Here is a 22,547-nt window from a genome sequence, read left to right on the forward strand (position 1 = left end):
TTTAGCAATTTAGGCCAAACCTTTACAAATGTTACGAAACAAATACAAGCGTTTCACCTTTTTAGCAATTTAAGCCAAATGTTTACAAACGTTATGAAACAAATCCAAACGTTTCATCTTTTTAGCGATTTATGCCAAACGTTAACAAACGTTACGAAACAAATCCAAACGTTTCACCTTTTTAGCGATTAAAGCCAAATGTTTACAAAACAAATCCAAACGTTTCACCTTTTTAACGATTTAAGCCAAACATTTACACACGTTACGAAACAAATCCAAAAGTTTCACTTTTTTAGCGATTCAAGTCAAATGTTTACAAACGTTACGAAAAAAATCCAAGAGTTTCACCTTTTTAGCCATTTAAACCAAACGTTTACAAACGTTACGAAACATATCCAAACGTTTCATCTTTTTAGCGATTTATGCCAAACGTTAACAAACGTTACGAAACAAATCCAAATGTTTCACCTTTTTAGTGATTTAAGCCAAACATTTACAAACGTTAAGAAACAAATCCAAAAGTTTCACCTTTTTAGCGATTCAAGCCAAATGTTTACAAACGTTAAGAAAAAAACCAAACCACTCACCTTTTTAGCGATTTAAGCAAACGTTTACAAACGGTACAAAACAAAACCAAACATTAAAAACAAAACCAAACGTTTAAAACGTTAAGAAACCAACATTATGAAACAAATCGAAACGTTTACAAACATTAAAAACAAAACAACATGTTTCACCTTTTTAGCAATTTAAGCCAAACGTTTACAAACGTTACGAAACAAAACCAAACATTTTCAAACGTTTCACCTTTTTAGTGATTTAAGCCAAACGTTTACAAACATTACGAAAATAAAACCAAACGTTTAAAACGTTACGAAACAAATCCAAACTTTTACAAACGTTACGAAACAAAACCAAACGTCTCACCTTTTTACTGATTGAAGCCAAACGTTTACAAACGTTACGAAACAAAACCAAACATTTCACCTTTTTAGCGATTTAAGCCATATGTTTACAAACGGTACGACATAAATCCAAACGTATCACCTTTTTAGCAATTTAAGCCAAACGTTTACAAACGTTACGAAACAAATCCAAGCGTTTCACCTTTTTAGCGATTTAAGCCAAACGTTTACAGACGATACGAAACAAAACCAAATGTTTCACCTTTTTAGCAATTTAAGCCAAACATTTACAAACTATACGAAATAAAACCAAACGTTTAAAACGTTACGAAACAAATCTAAACGTTTACAAATGTTACAAAACAACACCAAACATTTCCCTATTTTAGCAATTTAAGCCAAACATTTATAAACGTTACGAAACAAAGCTAAACGTTTGTAAACGTTACGAAACAAATCCAAACGTTTCCCTATTTTAGTGATTTAAGCCAAACGTTTACAAACTTTACGAAACAAATCCAAACGTTTCACATTTTTAGTAATTTAAGCCAAACGTTTACAAACGTTACAAAACAAATCCAAACGTTTAAAACGTTATAAAACAAATCCAACTATTTCGCCTTTTTAGCAATTTAAGCCAAGCGTTTTACAAATGTTATGAAACAAATCCAAACGTTTCATCTTTTTAGCGATTTAAGCCAAACGTTTACAAACGATTCGAAACAAATCCAAATGTTTCACCTTTTTAGCGATATAAGCCAAACGTTTACAAACTTTACGAAACAAATCCAAACGTTTCAACTTTTTAGCAATTTAAGCCAAATGTTTACAAACGTTATGAAACAAATCCAAGCGTTTCACATTTTTTGAAATTTAAACCAAACGTTTAAAACATTACGAAACAAATCTAAACGTTTCACATTATTAGCAATTTAAGCCAAACTTTTACAAACGTTACAAAACAAATCCAAACATTTCACATTTTTAGCGATTTAAGCCGAACGTTTACAAACGTTACGAAACAAAACCAAACGTTTTATCTTTTTTGTGATTTCAGTGTAACGTTTTTAAACGTTACGGAACAAATCCAAACGTTTTACCATTTTAGCGATTTAAGCCAAATGTTTACAAACGTTATGAAACAAATCCAAACGTTTCACCTTTTTAGCGATGTAAGCCAAACGTTTACAAACGTTAAGAAACAAATCCAAACGTTTTACCGTTTTAGCGATTTAAGCCAAACATTTACAAAGGTTACGAAAGAAATCCAAACGTGTCATCTTTTTAGCAATTTAAGAAAAATGTTTACAAACGTTTCGAAACAAATCCAAAAGTTTCACCTTTTTAGCAATTTAAACCAATCGTTTACAAAGGTTATGAAACAAAACCAAACGTTTCAACTTTTTTGCAATTTAAGCCAATCGTTTTCAAAGATTAGAAAACAAATCCAAACGTGACACCGTTTTAGCCATTTCAGCCAAACATTTATAAACGTTTCAAAACAAATACAAACGTTTCACATTCTTAGCGATTTAAGCCGAACGTTTACTAACGTTACAAAAAAAACCAAACGTTAAAACGTTACGAAACAAATTCAAATGTTTCCCCTTTTTAGCAATTTAAGCCCAACGTTTACAAACGTTATGAAAAAAATCCAAGCGTTTCCCGTTTTTAGCAACTTACTCCAAACGTTTACAAACGTTACGGAACAAATCCAAACGTTTCTCCTTTTTAGCAATTTAAGCCAAACATTTACAAAAGTTACGAAACAAATCCAAACGTTTCGCCTTATTAGCGATTTCAGCCAAACGTTTACAAACGTTACGAAACAAAACCAAACGTTTAATACGTTGCAAAACAAATCTAAACGTTTCACTTTTTAGCGATTTAAGCCAAACCCTTACAAACGTTACGAAACAAAACCAAGCGTTTCCCCTTTTTAGCAATTTAAGCCAAATGTTAAACGTTACGAAACAAATCCAAGTGTTTCACCTTTTTAGAAATTTAAGACAAACATTTACAAACTTTCCGAAACAAATTCAAGTGTTTCACCTTTTTAGTAATTTAAGCCAAACGTTAACAAACGTTATGAACAAATCCAAGCGTTTCCCCTTTTTAGCAATTTAAGCCAAACGTTTCAAAACGTTACGAAACAAATCCAAACGTTTCACTTTTTTAGCGATTTAAGCCAAACGTTTAGAAAATGTTACGAAAATATCCAAACGGTTCGCCTTTTTTGCAATTTAGGCCAAACGTTTACAAACGTTTCGAAATAAATCCAAACGTTTCTCCTTTTTAGTGATTTAAGCTGAACGTTTACAAACATTGCGAAACAAATCCAGATGTTTTGCTTTTTTAGCAATTTAAGCCAAACATTTCGAAACAAATCCAAACGTATCCCCTTTTAACCCAAACAGTTTACAAAGTTTATGAAACAAATCCAAATGTTTCACCTATTTAGCAATCTAAGCCAAACGTTTACAAAGATTACGAAACAAATCTAAGTGTTTCACCTTTATAGCAATATAAGCCAAACATTTACACACGTTACGAAATAAATCCAAGCGTTTCACCTTTTGAGAAATTTAAGCCAAAAGTTTACAATCGTTACGAAACAATTCCAAACGTTTCACCTTTTTAGCATTTTAAGCCAAACGTTTACAACGTTACGAAATAAATTCAAACGTTTAACCTTTTTAGCGATTTAAGCCAAACGTTTACAAACGTTTCCCCTTTTTAGCAATTTAAGCCAAACATTTACAAACATTACGAAAAATGCTACGAAACAAATCCAAACTATTCGCCTTCTTAGCAATTTAAGCCAAACGTTTGCAAACGTTTCGAAACAAATTCAAACGTTTCACCTTTTTAGCGATTTAAGCCAAACGTTTACAAACGTTATGAAACAAAACCAAACATTTAAAACGTTACGAAACAAATCCAAACGTTTCACATTTTTAGCGATTTAAGCCAAACCATTACAAACATCACGAAACAAAACCAAGCGTTTAACCTTTTTAGCAATTTAAGCAAAATATTTACAAACGTTACGAAACAAATCCAAGCGTTTAACCTTTTTAGCAATTTAAGCCAAACGTTTACAAATGTTAAGAAATTTCAAATGTTTCACCTTTTTAGCGATTTGAGCCAAACGTTTACAAACGTTACGAAATTTCAAACGTTTCACCTTTTTAGCGATTTGAGCCAAACGTTTACAAACGTTACTAAACAAATCCAAACGTTTCACTTTTTTAGCGATATAAGCCAAACGTTTACAAACGTTATGAAACAAATCCAAACGTTTCACATTTTTAGCGATTTAAGCCAAACCTTTACAAACTTCACGAAACAAAACCAAGCGTTTAACCTTTTTAGCAATTTAAGCAAAATATTTCAAACGTTACGAAACGAATCCAAGCGTTTAACCTTTTTAGCAATTTAAGCCAAACGTTTACAAACGTTAAGAAATTTCAAACGTTTCACCTTTTTAGCGATTTGAGCCAAACGTTTACAAACGTTACGAAATTTCAAACGTTTCACCTTTTTAGCGATTTGAGCCAAACGTTTACAAACGTTACTAACCAAATCCAAACGTTTCACGTTTTTAGCGATATAAGCCAAACGTTTACAAATGTTACGAAACAAATCCAAACGTTTCGCCTTTTTAGCAATTTAAGCTAAACGTTTACAAACGTTACGAAACAAATCCAAACGTTTCACGTTTTTAGAGATTTAAGCCGAGCGTTACAAACAGTACGAAACAAAACCAAACATTTCACCTTTTTTGCGATTTAAGCCAACGTTTTCAAACATTACAGAACAAATCCAAACGTTTCACCTTTTTAGCAATTTTGGCCAGACGTTTACAAACGTTATGAAACAAATAAAAACGTTTAACCTTTTTAGCTATTCAAGCCAAACGTTTATAAACGTTACGAAACAAATCCAAATGTTTAAACTTTTTAGCGATTTAAGCCAAAGGTTTATAAAGGTTACGAAACAAATCCAAACGTGTCATCTTTTTAGGAATTTAAGCCAAACATTTACAAACATTACGAAAAATGCTACGAAACAAATCCAAATGTTTCGCCTTCTTAGCAATTTAAGCCAAACGTTTACAAACGTTTCGATATAAATTCAAACGTTTCACCTTTTTAGCGATTTAAGCCAAACGTTTACAAACGTTACGAAACAAAACCAAACATTTAAAACGTTACGAAACAAATCCAAACGTTTCACATTTTTAGCGATTTAAGCCAAACCTTTACAAACATCACGAAACAAAACCAAGCGTTTAACCTTTTTAGCAATTTAAGCAAAATATTTACAAACGTTACGAAACGAATCCAAGCGTTTAACCTTTTTAACAATTTAAGCCAATCGTTTACAAATGTTAAGAAATTTCAAACGTTTCACCTTTTTAGCGATTTGAGCCAAACGTTTACAAACGTTACGAAATTTCGAACGTTTCACCTTTTTAGCGATTTGAGCCAAACGTTTACAAACGTTACTAAACAAATCCAAACGTTTCACTTTTTTAGCGATATAAGCCAAACGTTTACAAACGTTACGAAACAAATCCAAACGTTTCACATTTTTAGCGATTTAAGCCAAACCTTTACAAACTTCACGAAACAAAACCAAGCGTTTAACCTTTTTAGCAATTTAAGCAAAATATTTCAAACGTTACGAAACGAATCCAAGCGTTTAACCTTTTTAGCAATTTAAGCCAAACGTTTACAAACGTTAAGAAATTTCAAACGTTTCACCTTTTTAGCAATTTGAGCCAAACGTTTACAAACGTTACGAAATTTCAAACGTTTCACCTTTTTAGCGATTTGAGCCAAACGTTTACAAACGTTACTAACCAAATCCAAACGTTTCACGTTTTTAGCGATATAAGCCAAACGTTTACAAATGTTACGAAACAAATCCAAACGTTTCGCCTTTTTAGCAATTTAAGCTAAACGTTTACAAACGTTACGAAACAAATCCAAACGTTTCACGTTTTTAGAGATTTAAGCCGAGCGTTACAAACAGTACGAAACAAAACCAAACATTTCACCTTTTTTGCGATTTAAGCCAACGTTTTCAAACATTACAGAACAAATCCAAACGTTTCACCTTTTTAGCAATTTTGGCCAGACGTTTACAAACGTTATGAAACAAATAAAAACGTTTAACCTTTTTAGCTATTCAAGCCAAACGTTTATAAACGTTACGAAACAAATCCAAATGTTTAAACTTTTTAGCGATTTAAGCCAAAGGTTTATAAAGGTTACGAAACAAATCCAAACGTGTCATCTTTTTAGGAATTTAAGCAAAACGTTTACAAACGTTACAAAACGAAATCCAAATGTTTCCCCTTTTTAGCGATTTAAGTCAAACATTTACAAAGGTTAGGAAACAAATCCAAACGTGTCACCTTTTTAGAAATTTAAGCCAAACGTTTACAAAGGTTATGAAACAAATCCAAACATTTCGCCTTTTTAGCGATTTAAGCAAAACATTTACAAACGTTATGAAACAAATACTTTTTCACATTTTTAGCGATTTAAGGCAAAAGTTTACAAACGTTACGAAACAAAACCAAACATTTAAATTCTTACGAAACAAATCCAAACGTTTCACCTTTTTAGCAATTTAAGCCAAACGTTTAAAAACGTTATGAAACAAATCCAAGCGTTTCATCCTTGTAGCAATTTAAGCCAAGCGTTTACAAACGTTACGAAATTTCAAACGTTTCACCTATTTAGCGATTTGAGCCAAACGTTTACAAACGTTACGAAACCCATTTTAGCGATTTAAGCCAAACGTTTACAAACATTACGAAACAAATCCAAATGTTTCACCTTTTTTGCGATTGAAGCCAAACGTTTACAAACATTACCAAACAAATTTAACGTTTCCCATTTTTAGCAATTTAAACCAAACATTTACAAACGTTATGAAACAAATACAAACTTTTCACATTTTTAGCGCTTTAAGTCGAACATTTACAAACGTTACGAAACAAACCAAAACATTCAAATTGTTACGAAACAAATCCCAACGTTTCACCTTTTTAGCAATTTAGGCCAAACGTTTAAAAATATTATGAAACAAATCCAAGTGTTTCACCTTTTTAGCAATTTAAGCCAAACGTTTACAAACGTTACGAAATTTCAAACGTTTCACCTTTTTAGCGATATGAGCCAATCGTTTACAAACGTTACGAAACAAATCCAAACGTTTCGCGTTTTTAGCGATATGTGCCAAACATTTACAAACGTCACGAAACAAATCCAAATGTTAGCAATTTAAGTCAAACGTTTACAAACGTTACGAAACAAATCCAAATGTTTCACCTTTTTTGGCGATTTAAGCCAAACGTTTACAAACGTTACGAATTAAAACCAAACATTTAAAACGTTATGAAAAAAATCCAAGCCAAACGTTTACAAACGTTACGAATTAAAACCAAACATTTAAAACGTTATGAAAAAAATCCAAACGTTTCACAATTTTAGCGATTTAAGCGAAACCCTTACAAACGTCACGAAACAAAACCAAGCGCTTCACCTTTTTAGCTATTTAAGCCAATAGTTTCCAAACGTTATGAAATAAGTCCAAACATTTTACCTTTTTACCAAATTAAGCCAAACGTTTATACACATTCTGAAACAAATTCAAGCGTTTCACCTTTTTAGCAATTTAAGCCAAACGTTTACAAACGTTACGAAACAAATCCAAGCGTTTCACCTTTTTAGCAATTTAAGCCAAACATTTACAAACGTTACGAAACAAATCCAAACGTTTCACCTTTTTAGCAATTTAAGCCGAACGTTTACAAATGTTACTAAACAAAACCAAATATCTCACTTTTTAGCAATTTAAGCCAAATGTTACGAATAAAATCCAAACGTGTCCCCATTTTCGCGATTGAAGCCAAACGTTTAAAACGTTACGAAACAAATCCAAACATTTTACCTTTTTTGGAATTTATGCCAAACGTTTCACCTTTTTAGCGATTCAAGCCAAACGTTAACAAACGTTATGAAACAAATCCAAACATTTAACCTTTTTAGCTATTTATGCCAAAAGTTTACAAAGGTTATGAAACAAATCCAAATGTTTAACCTTTTTAGCAATTTAGGCCAAACGTTTACAAACGTTACGAAACAAATCCGAGCGTTTCACCTTTTTAGCAATTTAAGCCAAACGTTTACGAACGTTACAAAACAAATCAAAAACTTTCACATTTTTAGTGATTTAAGCCAAACGTTTCACCTTCTTATCGATTTATGCCAAACGTTGACAAAAGTTACGAAACAAATCCAAACGTTTCCCCTATTTAGCAATTTAAGCCAAACGTTTACAAAACAAATCCAAACGTTTCACCTTTTTAGCGATATAAGCCAAACATTTACAAACGTTACAAAACAAATCAAAAACTTTCACCTTTTTAGTGATTTAAGCCAAACGTTTACAAACCATACGAAACAAGTCCAAGCGTTTTGCCTTTTAGCAATTTAAGCCAAACGTTTACAAACGTTGTGAAACAAATCCAAGCGTTTCAATTTTTTAGTAATTAAAGCTAAACGTTTACAAACGGTACGAAACAAATCCAAGCGTTTCACGTTTTTAGCAATTTAAGCAAAACATTTACAAACGTTACAAAACAAATAAAAACGTAACGTTTTAAACGTTTGGATTTGTTTCGTAAAGTTTGTTACAAACGCTTCGAAACAAATCTAAACGTTTAAAACGTTACGTCTGTATATGTTTCGTAAAGTTTGTAAACGTTTGGCTTAAATCGCTAAAAAGATGAAACATTTGGATTTGTTTTGTAACATTTCTAAACGTTTAGCATAAATCGCTAAAAAGAGGAAGCGTTTGGATTTGTTTCGTAAGGTTTGTAAACGTGTGGCTTAAATCGCTAAAAAGGCGAAACGTTTGCATTTGTTTTGTAACGTTTATAAACGTTTGGCTTAAATCGATAAAAAGGTGAAATATTTGGATTTGTTTCATAACGTTTGTAAACGTTTGTCTTAAATCGCTAAAAAGGTGAAACGTTTGGATTTGTTTCGTAACGTTTGTAAACGTATGGCTTATATCGATAAAAAGGTGAAACATTTGGATTTTTTCATAACGTTTGTAAACGTTTGTCTTAAATCGCTAAAAAGGTGAAACGTTTGGATTTGTTTTACATTTGTAAACGTATGGCTTATATCGCTAAAAAGGGGAAACGTTTGGTTTTGTTACGTAACATTTGTAAACGTTTTATTTAAATCACTAAAAAGGTGAGACGTTTTGTTTTGTTTTGAAATGTTTGTAAACGTTTGGATTTGTTTTGGAACGTTTATTTCGTAACATTTTATACGTTTGGTTTTGTTTCGTAGCGTTTGTAAACGTTTGGCTTAAATCGGTGAAAAGGTGAAATGTTTGGTTTTGTTTCGTAACGTTAGTAACCGTTTTGATTTGTTTCGTAACGTTTGTTTCGTAATATTTTGAACGTTTGGTTTTGTTTCGTAACGTTTGTAAACGTTTGGCTTAAATTGCTAAAAAAGTGAAACATTTCGTTTTGTTTCGTAATTTTTGTTAACGTTTGCCTTAAATCGATAAAAAGGTGAAATGTTTGGATTTGTTTCGTAACGTTTGTAAATGTTTGGGTTCAATCGCTAAAAAGGGGAAACGTTTGGATTTGTTTTACATAGTTTATAAACGTTTGGCTTAAATCGCTAATAAGTTGAAGCGTTTGGTTTTGTTTCGTAATTTTGGTAAACGTTTCGCTTAAATCGCTAAAAAGGTGAAATGTTTGGATTTGTTTTGTAACGTTTGTAAACGTTTGGCTTAAATCGATAAAAATGTGAAACGTTTGGATTTGTTTCGTAATGTTTGTAAACGTTTGGCTTAAATCGCTAAAAAGTCGAAACGTTTTGATTTGTTTTGTAAAGTTTATAAACGTTTGGCTTAAATCGATAAAAAGGTGAAAGATTTGGATTTGTTTCATAACGTTTGTAAACGTTTGTCTTAAATCGCTAAAAAGGTGAAACGTTTGGATTTGTTTTACGTTTGTAAACGTATCGCTTATATCGCTAAAAAGGGGAAACGTTTGTTTTTGTTACGTAACATTTGTAAACGTTTTATTTAAATCACTAAAAAGGTGAGACGTTTTGTTTTGTTTTGAAACGTTTGTAAACGTTTGGATTTGTTTTGGAACGTTTATTTCGTAACATTTTAAACGTTTGGTTTTGTTTCGTAGCATTTGTAAACGTTTGGCTTAAATCGGTAAAAAGGTGAAACGCTTGGTTTTGTTTCGTAACGTTAGTAACCGTTTTGATTTGTTTCGTAACGTTTCTTTCGTAACGTTTTAAACGTTTGGTTTTGTTTCATAACGTTTGTAAACGTTTGGCTTAAATCGCTAAAAAAGTGAAACATTTGGTTTTGTTTCGTAATTTTTGTTAACGTTTGCCTTAAATCGATAAAAAGGTGAAATGTTTGGATTTGTTTCGTAACGTTTGTAAATGTTTGGGTTCAATCGCTAAAAAGGGGAAACGTCTGGATTTGTTTCACATAGTTTATAAACGTTTGGCTTAAATCGCTAATAAGTTGAAACGTTTGGTTTTGTTTCGTAATTTTGGTAAACGTTTGGCTTAAATCGCTAAAAAGGTGAAATGTTTGGATTTATTTTGTAACGTTTGTAAACGTTTGGCTTAAATCTATAAAAATGTGAAACGTTTGGATTTGTTTCGTAATGTTTGTAAACGTTTGGCTTAAATCGCTAAAAAGGCGAAACGTTTGGATTTGTTTTGTAAAGTTTATAAACGTTTGGCTTAAATCGATAAAAAGGTGAAACATTTGGATTTGTTTCATAACGTTTGTAAACGTTTGTCTTAAATCGCTAAAAAGGTGAAAAGTTTGGATTTTTTCGTAACGTTTGTAAACATATGGCTTATATCGCTAAAAAGGGAAACGTTTGGTTTTGTTACGTAACATTTGTAAACGTTTTATTTAAATCACTAAAAAGGTGAGGCGTTTTTTTTTGTTTTGAAACGTTTGTAAACGTTTGGATTTGTTGGAACGTTTATTTCGTAGTATTTTAAACGCTTTGTTTTGTTTCGTAACATTTGTAAATGTTTGGCTTAAATCGGTAAAAAGGTGAAACGTTTGGTTTTGTTTCGTAACGTTTGTAAACGTTTTGATCTGTTTCGTAACGTTTGTTTCATAACGTTTTAAACGTTTGGTTTTGTTTCGCAACGTTTGTAAACGTTTGGCTTAAATCACTATAAAGGTGAAACATTTGGTTTTGTTTCGTAATTTTTATTAACGTTTGGCTTAAATCGCTAAAAAGGTGAAACGTTTGGATTTGTTTCGTAACATTTGTAAACGTTTGGGTTCAATCGCTAAAAAGGGGAAACGTTTGGATTTGTTTCACATAGTTTGTAAACGTTTGGCTTAAATCGCTAATAAGTTGAAACGTTTGGTTTTGTTTCATAATTTTGGTAAATGTTTGGCTTAAATCGCTAAAAAGGTGAAATGTTTGGATTTGTTTGGTAACGTTTGGCTTAAATCGATAAAAATGTGAAACGTTTGGATTTGTTTCGTAGCGTTTGTAAAGGTTTGGCTTAAATCCCTAAAAATGTGAAACGTTTGGATTTGTTTCATAACGTTTAAAAACATTTGGTTTTGTTTCGTAACGTTTATAAACGTTTGGCTTAAATCGCTAAAATAGGGAAACGTTCGGTGTTGTTTTGTAACGTTTGTAAACGTTTAGATTTGTTTCGTAACTCTTGAAATGTTTGGTTTTGTTTCGTAACGTTTGTAAACGTTTCACATAAATCGCTAAAAAGGTGAAACGTTTGGTTTTGTTTCGTAACATTTGTAAACGTTTTGCTTAAATCACTAAAAATGTGAAACGTTTGGATTTGTTTCGTAACGTTTTAAATGTGTGGTTTTGCTTCATATCATTTGTAAACGTTTGGCTTAAATCGCTAAAAAGGGGAAACGTTTGGATTTGTTTCGAAACTTTTGTAAACGTATGGCTTATATCGCAAAAAAGGTGAAACGTTAGTTTTCTTTCGTAATGTTTGTAAACGTTTGGCTTAAATCACTAAATAGGTGAGACATTTGGTTTTGTTTTGAAATGTTTGTAAATGTTTGGATTTGTTTTCGTAACGTTTGTTTCGTAACGTTTGTAAACGTTTGGCTTAAATCGCTAAAAAGTGAAAAGTTTGGTTTTGTTTCGTAATGTCTATAAACGTTTGGCATTAATCGATAAAACGGTGAAAACTTTGGTTTTGTTTCGCAACGTTTGTAAACGTTTCGATTTGTTTCGTAACGTTTGTTTCGTAATGTTTTAAACGTTTGGTTTTGTTTCGTAACGTTTGTAAACGTTTGGCTTAAATCGCTAAAAAGGTGAAACGTTTGGATTAGTTTGGTAACATTTGTAAACGTTTTGGTTCAATCGCTAAAAACGTGAAACGTTTGGATTTGTTTCGTAGTGTTTATATACGTTTGGCTTAAATCGCTAAAAATGTTAAACATTTGGTTTTGTTCCGTAACGTTAGTAAACGTTTGGCTTAAATTTCTAAAATGGTGAAACGCTTGGATTTGTTTCGTAACGTTGTAAACGTTTGGCTCAAATCGGTAAAAAGGTGTAACGTTTGGTTTTATTTCGTAACGTTTGTAAACATTTGGCTTAAATTTATATAAAGGTGAAACACTTGGATTTGTTTCGTAGCGTTTGTAAACGTTTGGCTTTGTTTCGTAACGTTTGTAAACGTTTGGCTTAAATCACTATAAAGGTGAAACAGTTGAATTGTTTTTGAAACGTTTGGATTTGTTTCGTAACATTTGTAAATGTTTGGCTTCAATCTCTAAAAATGTGAAACGTTAGGATTTGTTTCGTAACGTTTGTAAACGATTGGCTTAAATTGCTGGAAAGGTGAGACGCTTGGATTGTTTCATAACGTTTATAAACCTTTGGCTTAAATGGCTAAAAGGTGAAATGCTTGGATTTGTTTCGTAACGTTTGTAAACGTTTGGCTTAAATTGCTAAAAAGGTGAAACGCTTGGTTTTGTTTCGTAATGTTTGTAAACGTTTGGCTTAAATCGCTAAAAATGTGAAACGTTTGGATTTGTTTCGTAAAATTTAAACGTTTGGTTTTGATTTGTAACATTTGTAATCGTTTGGATTAAATCGATAAAAAGGTGAAACGTTTGGATTTGTTTCATAGTGTTTGTGAACATTTGGCTTAAATCGCTAAAAACGTGAAACGTTTGGATTTGTTCTATAACATTTGTAAACGTTTGACTTAAATCGCTAAAAAGGGGAAACGTTTGAATTTGTTTTGTAACGTTTGTAAACGTTTGGCTTAAATGGCTAAAAAGATGAATCGTTTGAATTTGTTTAGTAACGTTTGTAAATGTTTGGCTTAAATCGCTAAAAAGGTGAAACGCTTGGATTTGTTTGGTAACGTTTGTAAACGTTTGGCTTATATTGCTAAAAAGGTGAAACGCTTGGATTTGTTTCGTAACGTTTGTAAACGTTTGGCTTAAATTGCTAAAAAGGTGAAATGTTTGGTTTTGTTTCGCAATATTTATAAACATTTGACTTGAATTACTAAAAAGGCGAAACACTTGGATTTGTTTAGTAACATTTGTAAACGTTTGGCTTAATATGCTAAAAGAATGAAACGCTTGGTTTTGTTTCGTAATGTTTGTAAATGTTTGGCTTAAATCGCTAAAAATGTGAAACGTTTGGATTTATTTCGTAACGTTGTAAATGTTTGGTTTTGTTTCGTAATGTTTGTAAATGTTTGGCTTAAATCGCTAAAAAGGTGAAACGTTTGGATTTCTTCCGTGACGTTTGTAAACGTTTGCATAAATTGTGAAAGAGGTGAAACGCTTGGATTTCTTTCGTAACATTTCTAAACGTTTGGCTCAAATCGCTAAAAAGGTGTAACGTTTGGGTTTGTTTCGTAACGTTTGTAAACGTTTGGCTTAAATTGCTGTAAAGGTGAAATGTTTGAATTTGCTTTGTAATGTTTTAAACGTTTTGATTTGTTTCGAAAAGTTTGGATTTGTTTCGTAACATTTGTAAACGTTTGACTTCAATCACTAAAAAGGTGAAACGATTGGATTTGTTTCGTAACGTTTGTAAACGTTTGGCTTAAATTGCTAAAAAGGTGAAACGCTTGGATTTGTTTCGTAACGTTTGTAAACATTTTGCTTAAATTGCTAAAAGGTGAAACGCTTGGATTTCTTTCGTAACGTTTGTAAACATTTGGCTTAAATTGCTAAAAAAGTGAAACGCTTGATTTTGTTTCGTAACGTTTGTAAATGTTTGGCTTAAATCGCTAAAAATGTGAAAAGTTTGTATTTGTTTTGTAACGTTTTAAACGTTTGATTTTGTTTCGTAACATTAATAAACGTTTGGCTTAAATCGCTAAATAGGTGAAACGTTTGGATTTGTTTCGTAATGTTTGTAAACATTTGGCTTAAATAACTAAAAAGGTGAAACGTTTGGATTGGTTTGGTAATGTTTGTTAATGTTTGGCTTAATTTGCTAAAAAGGTGAATTGGCTTAAATCGCTAAACAGGTGAAACGTTTGGATTTGTTTGGTAACGTTTGTAAACGTTTGGCTTAAATTGCTAAAAAGGTGAAACGCTTGGATTTGTTTCGTAACGTTTGTAAACGTTTGGATTAAATTTCTAAAATGGTGAAACGCTTGGATTTTTTTCATAACGTTTGTAAACGTTTGGCTTAAATTGCTCAAAATGTGAAAAATTTGGATTTGTTTCGTAACCTTTGTAAACGTTTGGCTTAAATTACTAAAAAGGTGAAATGTTTGGATTTGTTTCATAAGTTTGTAAACGTTTGGCTTTAATCGCTAAAAAGCTGAAATGTTTGGATTTGTTTCGTAACGTTTGTAAATGTTTGGCTTAAATTGCTAAAAGGTGAAACGCTTGGTTTTATTTCGTAACGTTTGTAAACGTTTGGCTTAAATCGCTAAAAATGTGAAACGCTTGGATTTCTTCCATAATGTTAGTAAACGTTTGCTTAAATTGCTAAAAATGTGAAACACTTGGATTTGTTTCGTAATGTTTGTAAACGTTTGGCTCAAATCGCTAAAAAGGTGTAACGTTTGGTTTTATTTCGTAACATTTGTAAACGTTTGGCTTAAATCGGTATAAAGATGAAACACTTGGATTTGGTTCGTAACCTTTGTAAACGTTTGGACGAAATATATATATTATATAAAAAATAAAAAGAAAGAATAAAAAGGAGAGGCGGTGCAGTTGTGGGCGGCAAGTAAGGACAATTGTCCATTTTAGTCCCTAAACTTTTACTTCAATTAGTTTTGATTATCAACTAATAAGTTTTGTGTTAATATTCGCAAAATAATTTGACGAAACTACCGTCAAATGTTTATGGAGTTGGAAAATAGTAATTTTAATTAAGAGGGACTAATTTGGACCAAATAAATATTCTGGAATTTATTGAAAATAAAATATAAGTCGGATGCGAATAAAAATTATATTTTTATTCGTTTTATATTTTATTGGAATTTTGGGTAAAATTTCGTAAAATTTGGAATTAGTCTCTCTTTAGTGTCACGACCCAATTTCATGAATCGTGACCAGCGCTAGGGTATGGGTATGGTCGTACCAAAACCCGTAGCAAGCCTCGCGGAAATCAACAAACACATTAATCTGCAGAAACTGCTTGGGGGCAACCGATACTCCAACCTAAGTCTATCAATTTATATTACAGTTCTAATATAAATAACTTAAATATCTGAAATACTCAACAACAATTTAAGCCAGATGTTTACAAACGTTATGAAACAAATCCAAACGTTTAATATTTTTACCGATTTAAGCCAAACGTTTACAAAAGTTACGAAACAAATCCAAATGTTTAACCTTTTTAGCGATTTAAGCCAAACGTTTACAAAGGTTACGAAACAAATCCAAACGTGTTACCTTTTTAGCAATTTAAGCAAAACGTTTACAAACGTTGCGAAACAAATCCAAACATTTCCCCTTTTTAGCGATTTAAGCCAAACGTTTAGAAAGGTTACGAAACAAATCCAAATGTGTCACCTTTTTAGCAATTTAAACCTAAAATTTAGAAAGGTTACGAAACAAATCCAAACATGTCACCTTTTTAGCGATTTAAGCCAAACATTTACAAACGTTACGAAACAAATACAAACGTTTCACATTTTTAGCGAATTAAGCCAAACATTTACAAACTTTACGCAATAAAACCAAAGATTTAAATTATTACGAAACAAATCCAAATGTTTCACCTTTTTAGCATTTTAAGCCAAACGTTTAAAAACATTACGAAACAAATCCAAGCGATTCACCTTTTTAGAAATATAAGCCAAACGTTTATAAACGTTACGACATTTGAAACGTTTCACCTTTTTAGCGATTTGAGCCAAACGTTTACAAACGTTACGAAAGAAATCAAAACGTTTCACGATTTTAGCGATATATTCCAAACCTTTACAAACGATACGAAACAAATCCAAACATTTCCTCTTTTTAGCAATTTAAGCCAAACGTTTAAAAACGTTACGAAACAGATGCATACGTTTCCCCATTTTAACTATTTAAGCCAAACATTTACAAGCGATACGAAACAAATCCAAATGTTTCACCTTTTTTGCGATTGAAGCCAAACGTTTACAAACATTACGAAACAAATCCAAACGTTTCACCTTTTTAGCGATTTAAATCACACATTTACAAACTTTATGAAACAAATTCAAACGTTTCACATTTTTAGCAATATAAGCCGAACATTTACAAACTTTACGAAACAAACCAAAACATTAAAATTGTTACGAAACAAATCCCAACGTTTCACCTTTTTAGCAATTTAAGCTAAACATTTAAAAACGTTATGAAACAAATCCAAGCGTTTCACCTTTTTAGCAAATTAAGGCAAACGTTTATAAATGTTCCAAAACAAATTCAAGCATTTCACCTTTTTAGCAATTTCGAGTGGCATTTCACCCCTAACCACAACTCATCCGCTGATTCTTCAACATCAGTCGGTTCGGACCTCCACTTAGTTTCACCCAAGCTTCATCCTGGTCATGGATAGATCACCCAGGTTCGGGTCAAACGCTTAAAAACGGTACGAAACAAATCTTAGCGTTTCACCTTTTTAGCAATTTAAGCCAAACGTTTCCAAACGTTACGAAACAAATCCAAATGTTTCACCTTTTTAGCGATTTAAGCCGAACGTTTACAAACGTTACGAAACAAAACCAAATATTTCACCCTTTTAGACATTTAAGCCAAACGTTTACAAATGTTATGAAACAAATCCAAACGTTTCCCCATTTTAGCGATTTAAGCCAAACGTTTAAAACGTTTCCAAACAAATCCAAACATTTAACCTTTATAGAAATTTATGCCAAACGTTTACAAACGATACGAAAAAAATCCAAACGTTTCACCTTTTTAGCGATTGAAGCCTAACGTTAACAAACGTTACGAAAAAAATCCAAACGGTTCACCTTTTTAGCTATTTAAGCCAAATTACGAAACAAATCCAAAAGTTTAACCTTTTTAGCAATTTAGGCCAAACCTTTACAAACGTTACGAAACAAATCCAACTGTTTCACAATTTTAGCAATTTAAGCCAAACGTTTACAAACTTTACGAAACAAATCCTAACTTTTCATCTTTTTAGCGATAGTGTCAAACGGTTACAAACGTTACGAAACAAATCCACACGTTTCATCTTTTTAGCGATTTATGCCAAACTTTGACAAACGTTACGAAACAAATCCAAGCGTTTCACCTTTTTAACGATTTAAGCCAAACATTTACAACACAGATCCAAAAATTTCACATTTTTAGCGATTTAAGCTAAACATTTACAAACATTACGAAACAAATCCAAAAGTTTCACCTTTTTAGCGATTTAAGCCAAACGTTTACAAACATTACGAAATAAATCCAAGCGTTTCACCTTTTTAGCAATTTAGAGTTGTGATGGGAATTTCGGTTCTTGGTGTGAGTCGTGGCTGTCAGCTTTCAGTGAGGAGGATTCTGCCTTAGCTGCTTTTGTGTGCTGGAATGTGTGGTTGAATAGAAACAACACAGTGTTGAAGAAGGAGAAGGGTAATCCTGTGACTATCGTGTCAGCAGCGGGGTTCCAGCAAGCTACTTGGCAAGCTGCAAATAGCAACTCCGGCGAACTTCGTATGGCAGCAGTTCGCAGGGATGAGGGAGGCGTCATTTGGTCCGTTCCAGATAAGGGGAGATTGAAAGTGAATGTCGACGCTGCCGTGTTTTCAGGTAAGCAGGAGATGGGAGTGGGAATAGTGGTTCTAGATTGGAAAGGGAGTATTGTTCAATCGAGGAAAGTTAATTTGCTTTGTTCGTATTCTGCTCGTCATGCTGAAATCATGGGGATTCGCGAGGCTTTGAGTTGGTTGAAGGGTGTAGATGATATGGTGATTGAGTCAGATGCAATGAATGTGATTTTAGAGCTACGTAATCCTGACTTAGTCGAGAAGGATATGCTGTTAGTTGATTGTTGGTCCTAGCTAGGCAGTTTCATAATGTTTCTTTTGCTTTCGTGAGGCGATCTGCGAATCAGGCTGCGCATTTGTTAGCGCAAAATGCCCGTTACTTGTCAAGTCATCATGAGAGGTTTTGTCACTTTCCTGAGTTTCTCACAAATGTAACTGCCTCTGATTTGATTCAATGAAATCATTTTTACCATAAAAAAAAAGCCAAACGTTTACAAACGTTCCGAAATAAATCCAAGCGTTTTGCCTTTTTAGTAATTAAAGCCAAACGTTTACAAATGGTACGAAACAAATCCAAGTGTTTCACCTTTTTACCAATTTAAGTGTAATACCCCGTGTTTTCAAACTTGATTTGTCAGTTTGGTTATCCGTTACAAATTAGTTTTCTTGCATTCGTTGTTATTTTGCATTTCAACATTTTTCTTGTTATGTTTCGAACTTGATTCTGAATGATTATATGTTAGAAGTAACACTTGTGATACCTTGGTTGTGTCTTTTTGAATGTCTTATATGTATCCCATGATCTCGTATGTGTTTAATATTGATTCGATTTATTTTCCGGTATATATCAAAACAGCATTCGCATGTTTTCCACCACTGCCCTGTTTTAGTAAAACGTTGATATCTCCCAATTGAAATGTCGGATCACGCCCATTTTTTGATATGTTGTTCATAAGAGTATTTTCTAGCATGAGTAAAATTTTCAAGTTGTTTGGATTCTTCTAACTCTCAAAATGATAATTAAACTGTGGTTTTTATCAAAGCCCATGTAAAGCCCGCATAAGTCTATAAGTAGACCCTTATTTTCATGTGAGCAGCCCCTTTTCTTTTCCAAAAATCCTAAAACGAATATCTCCATATAAAATACACATTTATTTTGTTCTAAAAAGTTCGGATGCGATTCATTACGCTAAGAACTTTATTTTTCATCATACTTGCAAGATCTACGCGATTTCTACGTTGTGTTCTTCGTTGGTGGCTGGTAGATCCAATTGATTTCGGTCCAGCCCTTTGAACCTTGGGTTAATACATCAATTATAATCTTGTTCATCATTCTTAGGTAATGATTTTACTCCTAATTGATTTATGGATTCGTTGTTGTGTGATTTTGCCTAAAAATGCATAATATAGGATTTTGATGGATTGAATTGTTGTTATTGATATGCTATGTTTAAGCTACTGAACTTATATGATTAAATGATGGGTTTTACATATATAATATGATGTTATAAGTTTTGGAGAGATTTTGGCATGATTCAATAACGAATTGGTGTAATTAAACAATGATTAGGCGATTTCTAGACTTGTGCGAATTGGATTCGTTTAATGAATTATTTAAATGGTTGAATCAAAATTTATTGATTATTAGGTGTTCTTATATCAATAGCTACTGAAATAAAAAGTTTTTATTTGTAAATGAGAATCGAAATTGGTTTGGTTTGTAAAAATTCTACGATTTGCGAAAATGGCGATTTTAAGGAAATTGAACGTTAGGAATACAATATGATTTTCAAATTCAATACCTACTGATATAATATATTCTAAGTGATGTTTTAAAGGTTTTAAATCAGTAGTAACATACTTTGTTTCATCGATTGTTGGTTTTGAATCGTTTGGCTAGTTTAGGCAATTTTCGGCAAAATTGCCATACTTGATTATTTGAGTGCTTTGGCTTAATTTTGATTTAAACCAAGTTATTAAAGGCTGAAAAATATGTTTTGAAAATGATTTGAACTTATAAAAGATTTTAGTTTACCTTGAATTGTCTTGATAATCGATGATTGTCTAAGCATTTGAGTTGTGGATATTCTTACAGAATTTTAAGGCTATTTTAAGTATATACTTCAGATCTTAGTTTAGTTAATTTAAAATGATTGAAATCATGTTTAGTTACAGTTAAGGTGTTTTATTTGAGATGTATGAACTCCGGGTGGAAGTGGCCAAATGTTGGCAATATTGTTGTATTTTGTTGATATGAGTTTGACTTGTGTTGGGTTAAGCTTATAGTGAGTTCTTTGTTTTCAAATACATTGGTTTGGTTTTAAAGGATTTAACTTTGGATTTTACTCTGGCTGGGTCGGGTTACACTTGTGTCGCCCGACATGTTGTGTTAATCATATAGTTGATATATGGCTAACACGTTACTCTGGGATTTTTTGGATATCGAAAGGTGTTGTTTGAATTATATTACTCTGGATTGTTTTTAAAACGAGAACTCACCTAAGCTTAACTAGTTATTGTATTGGTTGGATATGTAATGTACTTTGGCTTTGGGCTTACTGTGTTTTGAATGTTGTTCTTTGGTTGTGTTAAGATACAAGTCCTATGTGGTGTCTAGTGATCTTAGAGTTAGGGATTGTTCGGATTTTAACTTATATATTGTTTTAGACCCATCGACTGCTCGTACTTCGGAGTCTACGCAGGGTTAGCTGTTTGCCAAGATTCACGTAGATAGCAAGCAGTGAGTTTGTAGTGCTATTTACCGCTTTATTAAGTACCGCAATGTATTTTAGTATTATAAATGTTTTTGAACTGTTTTAAGCAATTATGGATCATGATTGAAACGAGCTACTCGATATGCTTGTATCAAGACTGTGTGCACCGGCAAATACTCTGGGATCGGCAGACAAATGTCTTGCTTACGCTGGTATATGACGAGGATATGTTCCCGTCCACTCTGGTTTATCAGTATGCTATGTCATACTTACGCTGGGATCATTTCAATACTGCTTTCCATAATCATACTATATTAGTATAAAATGTTTTGATTTAATGGTTTTAAACTTAATAAATGTAAATAGTATTGTGAACTCATCTCAGTATATCTGACCCCGTTGTTTTTCCAAATTTTGCAGGTTTATGATTTGAAAGCTGGTCCACTCCGATTCTTTTGATTCCTCGGAGGTTTTATGTTATTTAAACTAGTTAATGTTTTCGAACTCTTAGACCGCAGTAGAACTAGTTTATGTAGTACTTTGGTTATTGCACATTGGGATTGTCGGTTTGTCCGATTGTTTATTGTTAGCTTGTTTACTCTGGATTATTTTATTATTATATTTAAGGCATGCTGTTGAGCATTTCAGTTATTAAGTTATTTATATTAGAACTGTGATATAAATTGCTACTTTAGGTTGGAGTCTCGGTTGCCCTCGAGCAGTGTTCTGCAGGTTTATATGTTTGATTGTTTTTCGCAAGGCTTGCTACGGGTTTTGGTACGACCATACCCATACCCTAGAGCCGGTCAAGATTCATGAAATTGGGTCGTGACATTAAGCCAAACATTTACAGACGTTACGAAACAAAACCAAACGTTTCACCTTTTTAGCAATTTAAGCCATACATTAAAAAACGCTACAAAGCAAATCCAAACGTTACCCAATTTTAGCGATTTAATCCAAATGTTAAAACGTTACGAAACAAATCCAAACGTTTCACCTTTTTAGCGATTAAAGCCAAACATTTACAAACGTTACGAAACAAATCCAAACGTTTCACCTTTTAAGCGATTGAAGCCAAACGTTTACTAACGTTGCGAAACAAATCCAACCCATTTTTAGCAATGTACGCCAAAAGTTTACAAACGTTACGAAACAAAAACCAAGCGTTTCACCTTCTTGGCAATTTAAGCCAAACGTTTACAAACGTAACGAAACAAATCCAAGCGTTTCATCTTTTTAGCAATTTAAGCCGAACGTATACAAACGTTGCGAAGCAAAATCAAACATTTCACCTTTTTAGCTATTTAAACCAAACGTTTACAAACGTTACGAAACAAATCCAAGCATTTCAATTTTTTAGCAATTTAAGCCAAATGTTTACTAACGTTACGGAACAAAACCAAACGTTTCACAGTTTTAGCGATTTAGGCCAAACGTTTACAAACGCTACGAAACAAATCCAAACGTTTCACCTTTTTAGCGATTGAACACAAACGTTTATAAACGTCACGAAACAAATCCAAACGTTTCACCTTTTTAGCGATTTAAGCCAAACGTTTACAAACATTATGAAAAAAAACCAAACGTTTCCCCTTTTTAGCGATTTAAGCCAAACGTTTACAAACGTTACAAAACAAAACCAAACGTTTGCAATGTTA

Source organism: Mercurialis annua, linkage group LG3 (genome assembly GCF_937616625.2).
Source record: "Mercurialis annua linkage group LG3, ddMerAnnu1.2, whole genome shotgun sequence".
In the NCBI taxonomy this organism is placed as follows: domain Eukaryota; kingdom Viridiplantae; phylum Streptophyta; class Magnoliopsida; order Malpighiales; family Euphorbiaceae; genus Mercurialis; species Mercurialis annua.